The sequence below is a fragment of the Dermacentor albipictus genome, chromosome 10 (assembly GCF_038994185.2).
Source record: "Dermacentor albipictus isolate Rhodes 1998 colony chromosome 10, USDA_Dalb.pri_finalv2, whole genome shotgun sequence".
NCBI lineage: Eukaryota > Metazoa > Arthropoda > Arachnida > Ixodida > Ixodidae > Dermacentor > Dermacentor albipictus.
Genome location: NC_091830.1, coordinates 87738326 through 87754168, shown reverse-complemented (window position 1 = coordinate 87754168; position 15843 = coordinate 87738326). Strand labels below are relative to the sequence as shown.

Below are 15843 nucleotides of genomic sequence, written 5' to 3'. Positions count from 1 at the left end.
TCTGCCAGTCGTTACGATAACCTTTTTTTTTCTACGTAATCATGCTCTGCAAACTTTGTTCATTCACAGAAATCAGTATCATTTTTCGCCGCACCAGATGGCACCACCACCATATCAAGCAGGCTGCAGAAAATATCCAGACTTGGCACACTGCAATGCAATGTCAAAATATTGAGCAGGAGAACCATAAGGAACATTCACTTTCCACTAATGATGGGGTGCAGAGCTTATCAGAGCATTAACTGATCAGTGCAATCAGGGTAGTCAAGACATATTTAGCGTATTTGAAAGAAAAGAAAAAGCAGGGAAGAGATAAAACCAGGGTCACTACTGGCACAGATAACTTCAAGAGATAGGCAAAATGCGAGACTGCAGCAGATATAGTAAAACTTGATAACCTGAAGCAAGCTAGGTGACTGCCTATTCGTCATCACTCCACTTCAGAGGCGATTCCGTTAGAAATCGACTGTCGTGAGCAGATGGAGTTATTGCATATAGTCTCAAAGTAAGCATAGTTGCGAATTTGTTTTATGTTTGCCAGTTGCAATTCTGTTCATAGAGTGCAGTCAATTGGTTCAAGAAGCAACCATGTGCTCCGGAGAAGTTGCCACTAAGCAACAGCTAGACAAGACTGGGTATAGCAGTGCCACCTCTGGTCATGTTGCAGCTCTTGTCTGGTGACCAACACGTAAGCAACTGCTTTCAAAATTGCCATTTTCATTTCCTTCTGTCTTTCTTTGATGGTAGAGAACAGTTGTGTTAAGATGAAGACTTAGCTCCAGGCCTGCTCTGACATGAGGCCAATTTCTAAAGAAAATTGTAAATTAAATGTAGAAGAAAAAGCAGACGGCAAAAATGCAGAACTATATCATCATACCCTGGTCATCAACCATTTTGCAAAAGTGTTAACTTGTACAGAATCAGTAAACCATACATGGAGTACATTTTAGGCGTACTAGAGGCTTGGTGTACCAGAAGTTGTTGCAAAAGTGACGGCTGAAGGAAGTGGAGATAATATAACAGTAATTGTTCACTCGCACTACCATAGTATTGAGTGCAAGAGTTAATTACACTAGAAATGATATCCATGTAACATAGTGAGATGGGCACAACACAAAAGGATGTGTGGAGCATGTAGTCTATTTATTCAGAAATAGGTGAGGGTACAGTTAAACCTCGATATAACATACTTCAATATAACGAAATTCTTAATATAACGAAGTATTTAACTTCTTTTTACTTCATTCCCCTTCATAACCACTTGTCCATAGAATATTGTGTAATTAGAACATCAGTATAACAAAGTATGTTTGTAAGCAATTCCAGTATAACGAAATTTCGCTTCCACAGCAAAGGAATGCCAAGACAGTAAATTTAAGCTTCTGTGGATGCAGATGGTCAAATGATTGAACTACAGAACGCACCTCCCAAATCGTGCGCGGCATGACAAGAGCGACCGCCTAAGTGGAACTGCATCATGTTCTGTATAAAGTCTCAGTGCAATAAAATTCTATCACACCCTGCGCATCTGGCGCTTTAGGGGCGAGTGAAATTCTGCGAGGGTAAGAAAGATGGCGGCTTCACACACAAGTGCTGCCTACCTCCATGAGCCAAGGAACATGGGGGAGGGGAGCGAGCCCGGGGTAATGCATATACTCAGTGGCGTAGCAACAAGGGGGGGGGGGCCGTGGGCCCCGGGTACAGGGGGCCAGTAGGGGGGGGGGTGTTATATACGTCTGAAGACACCCGAAAATTGTTGATATTCTCGCCTTCCTCGACTACACCCGGAGGGGGTAGGGGGACAGAAGAGCTAAGGGCCCCGCGTGCCAGACGACCTAGCTAAGCCACTGCATATACTGTATACTATATACTTTATATACTGTATAACACAAAGTAATATTTGTGCGTGCTGCATTTGCACGCTAACATTGCACCTGTTAGCGTTTTTCTGGAACTGGGTTCTAGCCTGCATTGTGCACATCTCTGCCTCAAATCTAAACGCACAGCCACGCTTAACATGGCACACGTACACAAACAATGCTGCGGCATTGTATGCATGTGTGTGTGCATGTGTGCGTGCATATTTGTGTGGGTGCATATCCGTTTTCCCATCTACCAGGGTAAATGGATAGTCAGTAGTTGAATAGGTACCGCATCGGGCTGCTGTGTTAAAGGGCCCCTCACCAGGCCCCATAGCAAATTTTGGTTTCATGCTGGAAGTTGTTATGTGTCATCTAGGAAGCGTTCTGCCGCAAAAAAGAAATATTTCAAATTGGCTCATTAATAGCCGAGATAGAAATATTTCACTGCCGCAAACCCATGATTTCAGCAGGCGGGCTCCACTGCATAGCGAGGCTCCCTCTCCACTTGCCCCGTCAAGCCTTCGCAAGCGAAATTCCTCCCCTGCGTTCTCCCATGTCAGACCTCGAGGATCACGTGACACATAAGTCACGGGTCCCGCCTCTACTTTTTTTTCCTCCTTGCTTTTTTTTTTGTCGACGATGCGCATTTCCTCTGGTTTATCCGCTGGCAGTTGCGCGCGAGGTGTTATCGTTTTGCGCAGCGCAGGATTTTGTGCGCTATGCACAAGGACACGTGACTAGTGGTATAATTCAGTGCTACACAAATACTGAGGCAGAACAATCGGATTGCAGGGCATGATCATGTGCTGGAATGGTAAAAAATAGCATAGTTTCGATACCTGTGCACGTGACTGCACAATCGAGGGACCAAGCAGACGAAACGGAAGTACATGGCTCTTGTTTCGGTGCGAACAAAAAAACGCAGACATTGCGGACACAATTGCGTAGGCGCAGGAGCCCGACTAGGTCACCGTCCCTCTTCAGGTGGATTTGCCGCAAATAAAGAGGAAAACGTCGTTCGGATTGAAATTTCAGGCCTTTCCGCGGCGCTTAGCGATGTAATTCTTTGAGAACATGATCGTTGGCGCGCATTGTATGCTCTGCGCTTGTCAGCTCAAATGGCCCAGCCTAGTGAGGGGCCCTTTAAGGTTCAAAACAGGGTTATCAAAACTAAGCATCTGGCCAACTTGGATCACAGAGTATGTGGCAATGTGTACATACGTCCTGCTCTTCAATGAACCTCTTACACGCAGACATATGGGGTCACTGTAGATGCGGGACTGGGTAGGTACCGCTGTTTGAACAAATGCTTTGATGCCAGCTTGGAGCCCTGGTTATGTACAACTCGATCAGTGCTGGTCTTGAACGAACCTCTTCGATGCAAGCTAGGGTAACTGGGTATGTGCCGCTTGTAATTGAATGTCTTTTATGCCAACTTAACAAGGTATGTGCCACTGGGGATGTGCTGCTATATACGGTCACAGTAAAGGGTATGGACCGCTCTTCAATTAACTTCTCGAATACTTGGGTCACTGAGTATGTACCACTAAGTGTGTGGCAAGCCAGGCAACGAGCGAGAAGCAGCCACCGCCATACCAGTGCTTCTTGTATCAGAGGCCACAAACAGATTTCTGATGACGATCATCTGTGGTGTTTCGTGGTGCAAGGGCCACGTATCGCCAAAGAGTGGCAGGATAGTGTTAAACGAGTTGAAAATGTAGCTATGATAATTACGAGAGTGAGATTTGAGGTTGCTGTAAAGAGGCCTTAAGAACAGTCGCTGTAGTGCATAAAATATATTTGTAGTAAGATAGTGGCAATGACTAATGAAGTATTTGAGAAAAAAAAACACATTGTGGAAGTATGATATGATCTGCTAAAGTATGTCAGAGATGCACTACTGCCTTAAAAGAAACCTTGCAACACAAGGGTCTGGAGGCACGTGCTATACAAAACACTTATCACAGGAGCATCCTCTGGCGAGAGGATGTGCTACGAATTTCTGGAACTAATAACATGCAACACGACATCATTCAGCTTACAAAACGACACTGCTTGGACAGCAACTGCCTCGAGGGAAGTTCAGAGGTTTAATTGCTGACAGGCAGCACCCTTATCGACTATTACGGCTACACCTCCCAAAGAGGCGAGCAAATCGTCGCCGTCATTGCGGAATGTGGCATATTGCCTTAGAAAGTTTGTCTGTGTTAATTATATGTGTTTCTTGGACACTCAGCACGTTTGGACTGAATTTGCAGAGGAGCTCTTTAAGATTGTCAAGATTGTGGAGAAGTCCTCTCACGTTCCATTGTTAACATTTGGGTATCCATAATGTGGAAGAAGTTAGTGCTGTGTGCCTAGAAAAAAAGCGGTTACAGGGCCCATTTTCAATCCAGTAATGCGACGCTTTTCTTTTTTGGAGCAGCCAAGAGAATCTCACTGCTCCTTAGGCACTAGTAGTGTCGTATGACTAGGAGTCGTGTCTACTGCCGCTTGCGAGACGTTGGACACCCGCACTTGTGAACGGTTTGTTTGACAAGACGGCCTCTTAAGGGATGAGCCTCTTGAGGTCACCAGCCCAGAGGTCGATGGCCTCTTCTTCTGGGATCGTGGAGCAGCGCTAGCAGCAGCCGCCAATGGGGCAGATGACATCACCGTCGACTCACTGCACGTGGGCCAAACAGCCACCGGAGACCATTGTAGCACTGCCTCCTGACGCGCCACTCCGGCGAAGCTATTGTTTAGCAAGAAGGTGACCCAGCCACCTCCGTGCCTCCTTAAGCTAAATATTCCATGTAATTTTGAATGCCACTATTTCTTCTTTTTTTTTTCCAAGATAGGCAGGACCGCAAGTATGTCGCGTGCTCCCCATCGCAATTCACGCATTGTGAAGTGTTTTTGCATGATTCGAACTGACCTTCATGGTCACTAGATTTGGCACAGGTTAGTTGGCCTCGGAGCTTTTGAGAACTGTGGCCAACCTTTTAGCATTTAAATCATCGAAGGGGATTTCGAATATACCCTGATTTTCACATAACCTGTCTCGATTGTATCAAGCAACAAACGAAGCGAACATCAGAATAAGATGCTTAGTCCATTTCTTTACCATCTTGACTCATATTGATTTGTTATACACTTTTCTGATCCTATTTTGCTCACTCCAGCCTTTAGTTCAGACTATTTCAGATCAATAAGATCACTATCGGATGTGAAACCATGGCTGGTGTTCATGGTACAATGAGCGGTCACATTGACTGGAACATCTCCAAAAGACACAAGATTCACCAGCCTTTCACATTATTACGATATCGTCGACCGTTTTGAACACTCTCCAACCGATGCTGCTCTACGCCTCTTCGTCCTCCGCGACGGTACTCTGTACCGTCGTAACCTTCATCCGGACGGCTCTGAGTTCCTACTTGTCATACCTAAACACCTCCGCTCAACCGTTCTAGAAGAGCTCCACGACGCGCCAACGGCAGGACACCAACGCGTATCTCGAAATTATGACCGTGTACGTCGCCGTTTTTTCTGGCCGGGCCTTGCCCGTTCCGTACGACGTTACGTCACCGCTTGTGAACTTTGCAAACGACGCAAGAAGCCTTCCCAGCTCCCCGCTGGTTACCTGCAGCCGCTCGAGATCCCTGCCGAGCCCTTTCATCGTGTCGGCTTGGACCTTCTCGGCCCATTTCCGGAATCCATATCAGGAAACAAGTGGGTTGCAGTCGCGGCGAACTATTCTACCCGCTACGCCATAACCCGTGCTCTTCCGACCAGTTGCGCAACTGATGTTGCGGACTTCCTCCTACATGATATCATTTTGATGCATGGTGCTCCTCGTCAATTGCTACCAGACCGTGGCTGTACGTTCTTAGCCAAAGTCATTGACGATATCAGGCATGCCTGCTCAATACAGCATAAATTTGCCACCTCCTACCACCCCCAAACGAAGGGCCTCACTGACCGTTTGATCCGCACCCTTACAGACATGCTATCCAAATACGTTTCAGGCCACCACCGTGACTGGGACCTGGCTGTACCTTACATTACCTTTGCATACAACTCTTCCCGTCTCGAAACTGCTGGCTTTTCCCCATTTTACCTCTTGTATGGCCGCGAACCGACGCTATTACTGGACACTGTGCTTCCGTCCGCCACAGCTTCAACTAGCGATTATGCCCGTGATGCAATCGCCCATGCTGACCATGCTCGCCAACTTGCGCGCGCTCGTCTACAAGTGTCTCAAGACAAGCAGAAACAACGCTACGACCTCCGTCACCGTGATGTCCATTTTGTACCAGGCGCCCTCGTGTTGCTTTGGTCACCATCGCGTAAGGTCGGCCTATGTGAAAAAATGCTTTCCTGTTACACAGGCCCATATCGCGTGCTCCGCAAGGTGACCGATGTCACCTATGAAATCGTTCTAGCCACGCCCACTACGTCTTACACTGCTGACAAACAGTGACATTGTCCACGTTGCCCGACTCAAGCCCTACAACTCTCCGTGCACCTTGTATATTTAACAGCACCGTGACGGTGCTTTTGCAGCCGGGGGGTAATATTAACATCGAGCAATGTTCAAGAGACGAGCCGCCGCGAGAACAACGAAGAAGTTGGTCGGTGCCCTTGGCACGAGCGAGTGTCAGCCTGGCTGCCTGGCTGCAGTGTAAATAGCGTGAAAGTAGCATCTTTCGCCTGTGTCTTCCCACACGTAACAATATTGATTCTTATCTTGAATTTCCAGAAGGAGTCCTCCACTTGCTAGCTTGGAAACATTGTAGCCTTGGCGTAGAACTTCAATTAGTGATTTCAGAATCAGAAAAAGAAAAATAATTCTCGCTGCCTTTGTGGTTTTCTCAGAGTGTACGACATGAAATGTTGAGAAATTCCCACTTTCACGGCCAAAAAACCTAAATACTCTGGTGCACCCTCATTTCTTAAGGCGATCAGGACATGGGGGAAAAGAACTTGGCGGCACCGCCAGCCACCCACCATGGGGCGCAATGAGGGAATGCAACAGGACCACGAAAATACAGGTGCTGTATGTGCCAGCTGTATGACACTACTGTAAGTATATAAGTCTGTTATATAACCAAAGTTGGCTATCCCACACAAGCTTAATGCTTGCTGCCCGAAAAAATTGTGAGTAAAAGGAAGCCAAGAGAAGACGGGAAGGATGGAAAGGAAGAGAAAGATCTAGAGAGGAGGATAGGAAAAGGCAACTATCAAGTTCCCCCTGGTGGGTCAGTCCAGGGTTGCTGTCTATGTGAAGCAGAGGCTAAAGAAGTGTGTTGCCTCTGCCAGGGGGCGGGGGGAGCATAAAGGTCCAAGCTTCCGGCTTCAACTGAACCTCAGGATTCCCTTTTCCTCGGACACAGCTAAGCCACGTACGGTTAAACGGCTCAGCTACGTGGTTTCGCAACACACCAAACGCCTACCGACGCAGACGCCCCTGTGGGGTACGCACATACTTCTCAGCAGTACCACTAGATGGCAGAGCATGTCCAGAAAAAAGCGCGACAGGTACGCCTGGTTGCCACATGATGCATTTCTCAGCTTTCGTCACACGCCGGCGCACCATGTATTTCGAAGGCCATGCACAGGTTTCACAGTGGCGCTGCAAGATGGCGCCACGTATTCTTAGGCAAGTGCGAAAGAGGAGTCCCGCTACAGTATGTGCTTCGTACGTAACTTGTTCCAATAGTAGCAATACGTTGTGTCGCTATATTGATTCTATGCTGTTTAATCACTATCGACAGTCATCGTGAGATGGTTTCTGCCGCAATTTCTTGCCCCTCTCTGTAATGCCGATTGACGTTGCGGGTAATGAAATAAATAAATAACTGAATCATTGGCAATAAATAAATGAACCTGCGAGTGCCATTGCTCAACTTCTCTTGGAGCATTCTACACAAGAGCATGCTAATGATTTGAAGGATTACATGCAATTAGTGTGAACATTGAAATATCAAGAAATAAACAATACTACTCATTCATAAAACGCAGTCATTTATATACATGTATTTATATATTTATATATATGAGCTGAAACAAAATTGCACAACTAATTCGTAAGAAAAAGTTAGGTGCTTATTTGCTACAAAGCAGATCTTATATGGAAGTACACAATAAAAAGACTGAAACATCATAACGAATAAAGTTCCAAAAACTTGTAGATGTAATAGAACTCTGAGGCAACAAAAATGTGAGCCTAGCAGGTAAAGATGGCATCTCATTGTGCCCGAAGCAACACTGCTGAAGGCACCAGTCACACAGATGCAGGAAAATTAAACAAGGTACAGCCACTAACGAAAAGTAATATCGCACATCTGAATCATGGCACATAGTGCAGCAATGAATGCTAAATTCTTCATCTGCCAGTGACATAAATATAGATACAAAAAACGGGGAAACAATACTGTTGTCAAATGTAAACTTCCCAGGCAATATAAGTCAAAATGTGTACAGCCCTCATCAAAGAAACAGTCTTCCTGTAAACGATGGCAGGGTAATATAAGAAGCTTCATTAGAATTTTGCTACAGTGGCATCACACAAGGCACACGAGACGAACACAAGCCCCCTTTCCTCACTCTTAATGTTCCAGCACCCGTAATTCATCTCTCCTTTAAAGACTCATGATCACTTGCATGATGCCCTTTGGCCAGACCTGGCCTTTCTGGCCGTAAACCTGATTAATGATTCACCATTAATTAAAACGTCAACATTAGGAATAGCATTAGACGGGAATAGAGCGGTCTGGATCAAAGAGCACACGAGGGTAGCCGATATTATAGTTGACATTTAGAGAAAGCAATAGAGCTGGGCAGGCCATGTAATATGTGTAGGGCAGGTAACATGGAGGAAGGAAAATGTTAGGAGGGAGCATTGCGCAATGCGATAGAAGTCGTATCTGATGGCCCAACACAATCGCACGTCAAAGTGCACGGTTAGTTTCATTGTTCCAGCACTCCAGGCAGAGCCATGGGAGGGCAGCTGAACAAGCACACACCGAATAAAAACTGCTGGCATAGCTAGTGGGAACCAAACGTCTCAGTAAATCTCTATTCTTTCTCCACTATCTCGACACAAGGGTCCACGTGTTGGGCCAACATTGTGCGAAGGGATATGGCGTCACGGAGCGTTCACTTGCTAAGGCTGGCTGTGTGACGTAATGCTCTCCACTAACTTTTTCCTTCCTCCATGGCCGATAACCAGTAAACCGTTATTAGCCTTGTGGATGGATGGATTATTTAGTTTCTTCAGGTTTAATAGTGCAAAAGCGACTAAGGCCATGCTGCACCAGTCACAGGACAGTACAAAATCCAATGATAAGGCAGCAAAAGCTGCATTACCTTAAAGTCGATGTAAATAACCGGTTTCACCTAAAAACTCAAAGTTAATGAGTGGCACTAGCGGATCATCTCTCAACATTAGGGCAGGGTGTAAAGGTATAAGCAATTTATACAAATTGTGTAAGTGTTCCCGCCTTTGTTTCAGTATGTGCGGACATGTCATAATAATATGGTTTACTGTAAGCCATTCATGGCATTTCTCGCCAGTTCGCGGGTTTTCATTTTGAAGCAGAAAATTGGGTGTTAGATGTGTGTGCCCAATTCGAAGTCGACATAAGATCACCTCGTAGAACCGTTCTTGGAGACTGCACGATTTCCAGTTGCCAAGCATGTAAGTCACACGTAACTTGTTATTCATGTACGAGATCCATTCTTGTTGCTTTTTTGATGCCAGGGCCTTACGAATCACTTGGATACAGTCTTCATATGGAAGTGTTATGTGTGTTATGCTTTTGTGCACTGCCATAGACCCGCATCTATCTGCTGCTTCATTCCCTGATATCCCAACATGGTTTGGGACCCAGCAGAATCATATGGTTCTTCCGTATTTGTTATTAAAGACCATGTTTAAGACATCGCCAAGCAGGAGTTCAGACATGGAGTTTAAGCGTATAGGTCCCAGTGCACTTAACAAATTGGTTGAATCATAGCATTCTTCTGCTTGTTGGTGGTAATTTCTTAACTACTGTCCGTATTGCATAAACTTCGGCGGTAATTAAAGAGTGAAGCAAAATTATTCATCCAAGTGCTAGCTACTTTTGCAATTTTTCGTTATGGTTCCAACACTCACGTATTCTTGTGTTTTAGAGCCATCAGTGTTAAATTCCGTGTACTTTTTTATATTTTTCTTGTATAGCTCAGAACTCTTGTTATTATGTGTTCTTGTTGAGTGTCTTTTTTTTAGATGTTAGTGTCCAATCACATACGTGTGTAAAATTGCCCCATGGGGGCAATCTTTGTGGCTTTTCAGCAACCTGCAGGACCTCATAGGACCTCTTGAGGAACATCACAAGTCCCGTATTCCTCGTGTCGTACGAAAAGGGGGTTATGTTGTTTTTTTTTTTTTGTGTAGTGTAAGCGCGAGTTGCATTGTGTGACATTGTTGTAGCGTATGTGCTGCGGTGATAACTGAATTCTGGGTACATAGGAAAAAGTAAGTAACACTCGGTGCTGCTGTAAGGAAGGCTCGTTACAGTCAGCGTATAAACTTGGGACAGGTGATGTTCTCTAAACACCATTTGGCAGTCGCAGTCCAAGGCCATGTACAGGATCAAGTCATCGAATGTAAGTGTCTGGCTGAGCCATAAACTATGCAGCCACAGCTCAAGAGGCTATGCACAACAAACCGGTGCATAGTGCTTATTGGATAACACTTTCAGAATATTTAATGCATTATTTGCCTAAATTTTTGTTGTCCTTATATGGGCCAGGAAGTTCAGTTTTTTGTCCAAGATTACTCCCAAGAATTAAGAATTCTTATTCTAGTTTTACCAGCACTGCCTAGTCATTCAATTTTAAAACTGGATATAAGTACAATCCTTAATTTTGTGAGAATAGCACTAAAAAACTTTTGAGTAGAGAAGCGGAAGCCATTTTTCTCAGCCCATTGTATTAGCTTATGTATTGTGATCTGGATCTGCCTTTCACACGTAAGTAAATCTGAGGCACGGCACGCTATTTGCAGGTCATTGACGTATATGGAATGCATAACAGAGGAGAAAATGACTTTGTTAATAGAGTTCATTTTTACTATAAAGAATGTTGTGCTAAGTATGTAACCTTGTGGCACGCTATTTTCTTAGCTAAGTACGTGCAAGAGCACAATGCCTAGACAGACTTGAAATGTTCTGTTGGACATAAAATCAGTGAGACAGTTTGGAATTTTGCCACGGATTCATAAAGCAGCGAATCCACGCAAGATTCCAAATCTCCAAGTGGTGTAATACACTTTTTCTAGATCGAAGAAGTGTCAGGCAGTGCTGTTTTGTGTAAGAATGCTACACGTATTTATTGTTCATGTCGGACGAGGTGGTCAGTTGTTTAACAGCTTTTTTTATACCCGCACTGATGAAAATAAATTAATTTCTATATGTCACGAGTGAATGTTAATCTCGCATTTACGACACTTTTGTACGACTTAGCCAAACAGCTTGTCAGCGCGGTGGGTTGGAAGCTGCTTGGGGATGTGGGGGATTTACGGGGTTTTAAAAAAGGCACAACTATTTCGTTTTTCCAATCTTTAGGCGTAATTCCAGGTTCAAATGCTTTGTTGAAAAAGTTAAGGAGAACACCTACAGATGCTTGGGACAAGTGTGCAAGCATGGAGTAATGGATCTGGTCAGGACCTACTGCAGTTTTTTTTTTCCAACAAAAAGTGCCCTTTCAAGTTTCTGTAAAGGGAATGGAGCATTGTATTCTTGCTTTGATGCACAGGCAGGTGGTAATTTATCCTTTTCTGTTCACAGTTTATACCTTAAGAAAGTGTTTGAATATTCGCATAGCTAGAGATGATATAGAAGTGCTCCCCAAATATATTGGCTTGTTCTTGCAGTGTTGTCTGACTGCCTGAAAGTGTAAGTAAGGGTATTGTGTATCAGTAGTCCCCCCTAAACTTCCTGACCTGCTCTCACGTCCTTTTGGATGTGATGGTGCTAATAACTGTATTTCTGACATGAAAAATTTTCGTGCATTGAGCTTTCGCTTTGGCTTGTTTGAAATTCAGAAAGTTGCTATTTTTTGGGTATCTACGCAAGATTCCCTAGGCCTTATTTGGCTGCTTTTTTGCTTTGGTGCATTGATGTGTCCACCAAAGATTCAGCTTTTTTTTTTCAATGCCAGAAGATAGAGAAATAGCCTTTTCAGCTGCAGCAATTATACACTTAGTAAACTTTTCATTCATTTCATCAATGCTTAGGGCTGTCAAAACGTGTTCCTCCAGCCTGGCACTTTCTGCGAAAACAGACCGGTCCACAATTTGTAATTTGCAAAGGCGCAGTTTATAAAATATAATGGGTAGTGTTGATGTAAGTTAGATTATAGCAGGTAAATGATCACTGCCATATGAACTGTTCGGCACTTGCCGCTTAAAATCTGTAAAAACATCTGGTGAGCAAAATGCTAATTCAAGGCAGCTAAAATTACGTGAACTCGGTGAAAAATATTTTGGTGCACCTGAGTTCTAAAGACAGATGTTGTTTGCTAAAATAATATCTTCAACAAGTTGTCCTCTTTGGTCATTTTCAACACTACCCAGAGGGTGCAATGAGCATTAAAATCTCCTACTAAAACAAAAGGCTCCGGCAGCTGGTCAGCTAAATTTTCCAGGTCTCGAGTTGTGACACGGGTATGGGGAGGAATGCACAGTGAACAGGTGGTGACAGCCTTAATGATAAAACGGTGACAGCTACTGAGTATTTAATTGACCGTTCCGTGTGAGGATGCCTCCTTGGACGATATAGCGAAACCTCCCGATAGATGGCAGGGGTGTCCGTGGTCCTCTCGTACGACAGTATAACTTTAAGAAAATGTGAACTTCTGGGGCGTAAGTTCATTTCTTGAAGGCAGAATGGTACTGGTGATAACTTATTTATGATGTCTTTGATGACATCTAGATGGTGGATTAGGCCTGTGCAATTCCACTGAATGAAAGCCATTTTAATGGAATTGAAAATATTTGTGTAAGCTTACAAGTCATAGGCGACATTTATTAAAAATTTCATTACTTTCATCAAGGCCGGTAACCGTTCAGGTTACCTGTCCCTTTTTCGGTGCAGTTACGAGAAGTTTGTCCTTTTTGGCATGCTCCAAGGCGCGTAGATCTTTTGGCCTCAATAACGCTGGGGTTTTCGGGTAGACCTCCATCTCCTTCTCCGAGGCGCTGAGTGATAGAGACCCAGGCTTCGAGACATGCATTTTGGGCCATGGAGTTCAGTTTAACATTGGGACCTGCAGCACTGCGGTCTGCCAGCCCGTACTCGATGATGAAACAACACTGGCTGCATCCACCAAGGGGTGGATGGATGGATATGAATATGGATCCTGTAGACTTCTGAAACTAGTGTTGCGCTGCCCCATGCCACACCACACTGGCATAGCTGACTTGAGATAAGTGCCCTAGCCTTTTCCTTGCTTCATAGACTGAGACCTTTTCTTTAACAGCGATAGCGATTATTTCTTTTTCTCTTTTCCAGCAAGGGTGGCTCCGTGAATAAGCTGGATGATGGCCCATGCAAATGACACATTGTGCGGGAGAATCGCAGTTATAAGAAGAATAGTCTTTGGCACTACACTTCGCGCGTGTTTCTTTGCCTCTGCATGATTGTGATGCATGCCCAAACCTCTGGCACTTGAAGCACCGCCTTGGGTTCTGTATGCACGTCTGATGTTGATTTTCAAATATCCCACGTCAAGTAAACTGGGTACAGTGCTGGTCCCAAATGTCAATATCACATATTTCGTGGGGATCTGTTGGTCTTTTCATCGTAGTGTGATTCTTTGAACCTTAATTACGTATTGCTCCTGAAATCCTTCAAGAAGCTCCTTGTCACTGAGGTTCAGGAAGTCTCCTTATGATATAACTCTCCTGCCTATGTTGAGTGAGCGATGTGTAGAGATTGTCACTTTAATGTCACCGATACTGGTGAGTTCAGTGAGCTTTTCCAGTTGATCTTTCTTGGTCAGTTCAAGGAGGAGGTCGGCGCTATAGCTATCTTTGAGGCTTTGCAGCCAGGTCCAATCGCGTTTGCTAGGCATTTAGAAACTAGGAATGGGGACAGTTTTTTTATGGTTGTGTTGCCTTCACTGTGTAGAACATGGCATTTTTCGTTTGGTTTCAAAAAGAACTGAAAAGTTGCTTCGGTGCGACCTATTTTCAGAGGCCAATCTGAAAGTCACAGGAACGCTTCTCCCATAACATGGTTTCAAAATTAGGTGGGGGTGGTAGCCACCCACCACCGAGCCCAACAAGGGGATGCTACAGGTTCCAAGAAACCTGCAGACACCAGCTACACACTGCCACTATAACCTAATGTATGTATACCCAAGACTAAATATATTGCTACATATATTGCTACATTGCTACATAACATTGCTACATTGCTACATAAATATATTGCTACATTGCTACAAATATATTTGTACATAGCTTTTCGTCTGCGTCTTCCTACGTAACAATATTACACACGGTTAACCCTTGCTGCCAGAAATTCAGAAGCAAGAATAAGTAAGAAGACAGGAAAGATTATAGTGAAAGAAAAAGATTGAAGAGGGGGACAGGAAGAGGTCACTGCCGATTTCCCCCTGGCGGGTCAGTCTGGAGGTGCTGTCTATGTGAAGCAAAGGCCAAAGAGGTGTGTTGCCCCCGCCATCGGCTCAACACTCAGGATCCCCCTTTCCCCAGACACGGTTCAGCTGCGCATGGATACACGTGGGAGGGTCAGGCCTTTTTGTGCACGGGTACGTGGTGTCGCAAAGCACCAAACCTGCTGACGCAGATGCCCTTGTGGGAATGGATGGATACGACTGAACCCTTTAGATCGGGCAGTGGCACATGCCACCTAGCCGTGACTAATAAAATATTTCATACTTAGTGGAGGGTAAAATTTCACTCTGGACTTGATTTTAGTGACCAATCAGATAACCTCCATTTGGTTATTTCTACCCACTTAAGGTCTCTTTTTCCTCCACTGTCCCTAAACCCCAATGTTTTGAAAAAGTCTGCCCCATTGCAAAAGTATCAGGTGTTCAGCTGTTTCCTCTTCCTGTCCACCCGCACTGCATAATGTCTACCCATTGGCACTTGACTCGGCACGTCTTAGTCCGTAGTACTCATCTCCTGGCTTCAAAGAACAAGAGCTTCCCCTAGAATTACCGAAGATACTTTCTTTGGCAACTTCCTGCTTGGAAGTTCTGTATGTTCCCAGTACTTATTTCGTCTGCATAAGTATGCCACATAGTTTCTTCAAACAGCAGTACCTACTCTGTCGCACATCTACAGTGATCCATGTCAGTGTGAAAGATTCATTGAAGAGCTGCACGTATGTACACTCGCCATATACTCGGTGACCCAAGTCGGCACAAGGGTTTGGTTTCAAACCCTGTTGCCTCAGTGCAGCAGACCGATGCATTGCACATTAAACTACTCACAACCGGGTGACCCAGGTAGGTGGAAAATGGCTATGTACAAACATACATGCACACACATACGAGCATAGCTCCAGGAATGCAATAGCTATAGAAATCTAGCAACACAAAGGACGTAGCGGAAAACTAGCCATAAATTTATACAATGTAAACATCGAAGACAGAACTAAGCACGATGTAAACAAAATTTCATCAATCAAAATTGTAGGAACTTGTACACATAAAATGCTACCTGCAAGGGTGTTGTAAAGATAGTTTGACACACTAGTTGCAATATCGCTGGGCAGCTTGTTCCCCTCTTTTCGTGGGGAGAAATACATTCAACAACTGTGTTTTACATATAACATTTCTTTGTTAATAGGATCTGTATGGAGGGGCACACTTGATGCACATTTTAGAAAAAAAAGGTATATTGTGAAAATAGTTTAGTTTGTATTTTTTTGTGTGTTGTAAGGTTTTCATTTTGACAGTTTCTTTAGCTCAATAA

At 44.4% G+C, this 15843-nt stretch overlaps 1 protein-coding gene across 1 annotated transcript in view; it reads right to left on the bottom strand.

Annotated features, from left to right (window-relative positions):
• Positions 1-15843, bottom strand: part of LOC135910256 (zinc finger protein 782-like) — a 187833-nt gene that overhangs the window by 96088 nt on the left and 75902 nt on the right. The gene's annotated exons all lie outside the window — the stretch shown is intronic.